Here is a 6,419-nt window from a genome sequence, read left to right as displayed (position 1 = left end):
ATATTAAACCAAGTGTTCAGGTGCCATCTAATTTCTTGTTTAATCCAGAACTTTGGTGTGCATTATCTTGAGGAATAGGATTTTGAAGTCCAGACAGACTAACAGAAAACTGATCCAAATGTGTGTGTTTATATTTCTGCTTTTGTTGTAAAAATCAAAGTGTGATTGCTGGTTTAAAATGGTAAAACTAATAATGTTCATGGACTCTATTATAAATTTTCTAATTGTAGGGGAAGAATCCAATAAACATAGAATTAATTGATTTGCAAATCCTCAAAGAGCTACAGGATCAGGTAGTGGTATGTTCTGATTCAACAAGCATCATAATGCAGCATTTTATATGTGTGGCTAATGGATATTTTCATGAATGTTTGCTAGCTAGTCAGCCAATACAGAGAAATATTAGGTAGGGTAATTACTCACAGTTGTGTTTAATAAAATGAGAGAAAATTATCAAATGACACTAATAATAATAATCCTATAGCAGGCTAAATAATTCAATGATAATTACAAGTATTAATCTAGCTTTCTTCCCTGATTATGACTCTTCTCTCCTTTATCATAATGGGAGTAACAGATTGTCTGCAATGAATTGTGAAAACCCAGCAGTGACTTTGGCAGTGAAGGCCTCCCATCAATTTTAATAGGTTAACATGATTCTGGTTGGTCTTGAGCAAGTGTGTCAATTTTTTTTTTCTGTGTGTGTCATAAAAGAAAGAAGCAATAGTAAATTCTTGCTGTTATTCCATGGAGCCAATAAAATCATACTGCCAACAAGAGGCTGTTGACACTGTAAGTGTAGTTAACTGTCTTGAAATACTAGGCCTGGAAATAAAATTCCAATATTTCACATAACCTCTTTTTTTTTTTAAAGAAAAAACAAAACAAAACAAAACAACTATACCGCTTACATTTAGGGCCCTGCTGTTGTGTAACTATTTTTGAACATGTCTACTGTAAGTGTATATATATTTTTTTTTCTGTGCAATAAAGCCATTTAGAGATAAATTTGGATTGCAAATTATTTTGGGGAAGGCATGGTATTTATGGCTAGTCTTACAAGTAAAAAGGACTAAAAGAAAGAAGAAAAACATTTTTTATTACAGCATATTTACATCTGTCCAAAGTACTTATTTACTCTAATACTGACTAATGTATAATACTGTACACAAAGAAAGAAGTTAAATGAGTTATAATTCAGTCGAAGTATAGCTGGCCATTTTAAAACTTACCACTGAATCTTTCTGGTATGAAATGTGATATCAGGCAATCTGCTCCAGTTCATTACATCAGGTCATTTGTATGTTCTTATTACCATTTTGATAGCATAGCACATTTTATAACCCAGACATTTTACAATGGAACTATGATGCATGTATTTTCAAAAGTATAGACATACATGAAGCTATGAGGTCAAAAAAGATGAATGTCCGTAGTACCATATAGACTCAACAAATAAAAGTGTCCAAGGCTCTGAGTGAGATTTATGAATATTGTGTAAGATTAGGCCAACATGTGGTTTTGATATAAATAATCTGTTCTTAAATTAGAATTACAGTCGTTGAGTACAGTGTTGAAAATGGCAGATAGATAGATTTTAGCTATCTTTGCTCACTAGGAAAATGGAAAAATGTTTAGTTTGGTCAGATTTTCACTTAACTTCTGAAAAATCTTACGTTTGAGAGAACCCTTCTGAAATAAGAATCCTTAAAGACATAACCCCTTTGGCACAAGTTTTCAAGAAACTTGTTTGATGTTGTAGACAATTATATGGCACACGTACTGTTCTAGATGTTTCATGCCAATAATATGTAAGCCATACCAAGGCTACATATACATATAGAGATGTTCCTCAGCTTACAAGGGGGCTATGTACAGAGAAACACATAAAAAATTGAAAATGCATTTAATACCCCTAAACTATCAAATATCATAGCTTACCTTAAGCTTATTTAAACATACTCAGAACACTTACATTTGCCTGCATTTGGGCAAAATCATCTTAAGCAAAGCCTATTTTATAACAAAGTATCAAATATCACATGCAATTTATTAAATATTACACTACTAAAAAAGAAGAATGGTTATATATAGAATGGTTGTAAGAATATCAGGTGTTCACCCCTGTAATCTTCTAGCTGACTGGGAGCTGTGGCTCACTGCCCCTGCCCAGCATCACAAGACGGCACCATACCACATGTCACTGGCCCTTTTTATAAAGACCCAAATTCAAAATTCAAAGTACAGTTTCTACTGAATCACTTTCACTTTCACATCATTGCCAAATATATCATAAGTTGAATCATTGTAAATCAGGAGCCATCTGATTTGAAAGTTAAATCACAGTCACCCATATACACACAAAAAAAAAAGGCCTTCATGTAGGGCCATCTATGTATCTCTAAACAACATAGCATGACATATCAACGGCAAAAAATGGATGTGAAGGGGACAATTGCTTTGCGTCAGTACTCTGAGCAGTAACATACATGGCCTTACTCACCTAGCAGAACTCCAGAGCTAGCTGATGGCAAGGAATTTTGCAAATGTTTGCTGAACAGCTTAAGCACTATTATTTTTAAATTAGTGTGCATATCTGTTTTCTCAAGATATGTTAATTTATTTTATTGACTTATTACAAAACCAAATAATTTCCTCTTATTTAAGTGGCAGGTAAATAGAATTCTTTTTAATTTAAATCAAATGGCTTTTTAGGGAAAATATACTAAAAATTCTGAAACTTGTATTGCTTATGAATCTTTTATTGGAATCCTTATCAAGTTGTATTTTTCAAGTTTTTCCTAAATAATCTTCAATGAATTGAAAATATTTTTTGGATTTTATTCAAGGCTATTAACACACAATTTCACTTTGTTAAATATAGTGCTAAACGTTCAACCAAAACGTTGTGTCTTTTTTTTTTTCCACTACCACATCCTCCATCTACTGACTGGATTCTCTCCCCAACTAGCACATATATACCATTGTCTATCTTTAGGATAAGTAAGGGTCATCTTTTGTCTTTATTCTATTCCTCGTATGCTTCTGAACTTGTTGAATTTTAATATAGTCACACCATAAGCATCACATATTTGATTCCCCTTTCAATAGTAAACAGTGCACAACCAGAGCATACCTTCAAAGCTATCAATAGACTTACTCTGATATATTATTTTTTTGTATTTTTGTAAATTAAAATAATTAAATTATAGAACAAGAGTTTCAGGTGGTAGGTGTTGTAAGTTTTACCCAAACTGACTTTTGTCAAACTCGTTTTTGTCATCATATATGTCAAGTAGTTTTCTCAGGTTTATTTTTAGAATATCCTTGTATAATGAATATTTACACTGATATCTAGTATAAAAATCTTGCAATTTATTTTAGAAACATTAAGATATTGAAAATCAATCTATTTCTTTAATTCATTAAAGACATTTTTGGCTTGTTTCCAGTACTTTCTTACTGGTTAAAAAATGAATTTGAAGTAGTCTGAATTTCATTATTATATGGCACTTTCCCTTTGATGAATACAAAGACGATATTCTATATTAGCTATCTGAGAAGAATTTATTTTTTAATTTTTATTTATTTGTAAGAGAGAGAGAGAGAGAGAGCACAAGCAGGGGGAGCAGCAGGGTGAGGGAGAAGCAAACTCCCGGCTAAGCAGGGAATCTGTTGCAGAACTGAGTCCCAGGACCCTAAGATCATGACCTGAGCTAAAGGCTCAGGCGTTTAACTGACTGAGCCACCCAGGTGTCCCAATCTGAGAAGAGTTCTGTATGTTATTCCTATTCATATGAAGTTTAAAGTCTAGGTAATTAACTTAATATTTTAGTGGCTATTACATAGATAGCACTATATTCCAGGCAGAGAGTAAGAAAGAAATATTAAATCAACCATATTCTATGCATTCTAAATGAAAATAATTAATCAATCATAATAAATCCTTCTATTTATGGAATATCAACTTATGAGCTTTCCTCCATATGAACAATGCCAAATACCAGAATAAAGGGTCATCTAATACAAATAAAGGATAGAATTAAAGAATTCTGGTAAGCCATTTAATTTTGAAAAATGGTGATATATTGTTGCTGAGTTGTGGTTTTCAGTTACATAATATCTGATAAGTGTAGAAGTAACATGAGTGTTACGTGAGATGAGAAATGGTATATAATTAAGATATTTTTAAAAGTACAGATAAATACAAATTTGTAAACATAGCATTATGGAGGAATAAAAATAAATGATAGCTACACGCTCTAAAGTGAATAAATCTTGGAAAGTTAATAAAGAAGTAAAACAAGGACAGTGCAAAAGTATGGTATATTTTTATGAAGTTCAAACAAATTCTGTGAAGCCATAGATGGACTTAAAGATACTATTATGTATCAAATATTGTAAAAATTAAGAAAGGAAATAGCAAACATAAAATAACCAAAGCATATAAACTTGGGTAGATACAATAGTTGTGATCATATTCTACTTCATAAAGAGATGAGTTAATAGATAAATAGAAGTAACTAGACTTTTTAGAAGTTACTAAAACTTTGCCTGTTATTTCTTAGTAATTTAAATTTATGGTTTTCTAACAAAAACGTTTATCTTAAAAATATTCAAAAATAAATTTCAGGCTACTCATAAGGTTCTATTTACTTTTCCACTGAAGGAAAAGCTGGTTGTTGTAGTTGTAGTTGGTGGTTTGTTTGTTTTAGTCTCTTCCTAGTTTTTATTACTATAATGTGGAATGAGGAATGTTTGATTCAAAAGTGAATTATTTTATAGACAAAAATCATGACTTGATTCACCTCCTGGTACAGCAGATGGAACTCCTGAAAACATGCCCTTTTGCCTTACAGAAGAGTAACAGTTATGCTTACTTCTGAAACATGCTTTGTGTTGGCCCTAAATAGTGACACCATAGTAAACATTTTGAATATTTGCAATTAATTTTTATAGTCATAGGGCTCCAAAAGGCACTGCTGGTATCATAGCAGGTATTTCAATAAAGCTAAAAGTTGCCTGACTGTTTAAAAATATTAACAAGGCACAAAACATGGCAGAAGTATTGTCCTCAGATATTATTTTTTTCCATATGCTCCTGATTCCAGACATGACAAGTTATTTTTTTAAATTTTTATAAGAGATTTTATTTATTTATTTGACAGAGATCACAAGTAGGCAGGGTCAGGCAGAGAGAGAGGAGGAAGCATGCTCCCTGCTGAGCTGAGAGCCCGATGTGGGACTGGATCCAAGGATCCTGGGATCATGACCTGAGCCGAAGGCAGAGGCTTTAACCCACTGAGCCACCCAGGCGCCCCCATGACAAGTTATTTTTTTTTAAGATTTTATTTATTTATTTACAGAGACAGAGAGAGATTACAAGTAGGCAGAGAGGCAGGCAGGCAGAGATAGAGAGGAGGTAGCAGGCTCCCCGATGTGCAGCAGAGAGCCCGATGTGGGGGGCTCCATCCCAGGACCCTGAGATCATGACCTGAGCTGAAGGCAGCGGCTTAACCCACTGAGCCACCCAGGCGCCCGACAAGTTATTTTTGATAGATATATATACAATGTATTTTCGAGTTATAAGAAAAATGGTTCTGCTATTTTTAAGGTTTTTTAAAAATTACATAATTTTTTTAAATTAAAATTTTATTTTTTAATGTTTTACTTTTCTTTTCTTTTTTTAAAGATTTTATTTATTTATTTGACAGACAGAGATCACAAGTAGGCAGAGAGGCAGGCAGGGAGAGAGAGAGAGAGAGAGGCAGGCTTCCTGCAGAGCAGAGAGCCCGATGCAGGGCTCGATCCCAGGACCCTGAGATCATGACCCGAGCCAAAGGCAGCAGCCCAAACCACTGAGCCACCCAGGCGCCCCAATGTTTTACTTTTCAATATACTACTTAGAATATAAAACCTATTCCATTTGGTAAGAAGTTTACCATTTAAAAAATGGTAATTTTCTCATTGTGTCTTCCCCTCTCATTGCTTTATTTTGAATAAAAAATTTCACAATAAACATAAATGATGCTTTCCTTTTGATGGTCCTTCTGTTGGTCATATTGTATATGAGCCATGACAATTAGTTTTACAAAATTTATTGATGTTTGTTGATATGTTTTATCATAACTAATTTTCCCTCCCTTATCTAGATTCCCCAGCTTTCAGACAGGTGGACACTTCAATAACCCATACCCAAGGGATGTATCAAGTACTTCTTAGACATTCTCTCAGATCCTTGATGTCTCATTTTCCCTAGGGATTTGCAATAGGTTCTGCCAGAGGCACCACTGTGACAACTGATGTCCATGGTCTATCTCCTAAGCTCAAGAGGTCACTGGTTTCCAAGTTTATCTATACAATTAATGCATTCCAGCAAGTTCTTATTTTTTTACTATTAACAAACTTATTTTAAAGTT

This window comes from Mustela putorius, unplaced genomic scaffold, assembly GCF_011764305.1.
Source record: "Mustela putorius furo isolate JIRA1106 unplaced genomic scaffold, ASM1176430v1.1 tig00003960_pilon_pilon_pilon, whole genome shotgun sequence".
Taxonomy (NCBI): Eukaryota; Metazoa; Chordata; class Mammalia; order Carnivora; family Mustelidae; genus Mustela; species Mustela putorius.
Note: the sequence above shows the minus strand (reverse complement) of the source record.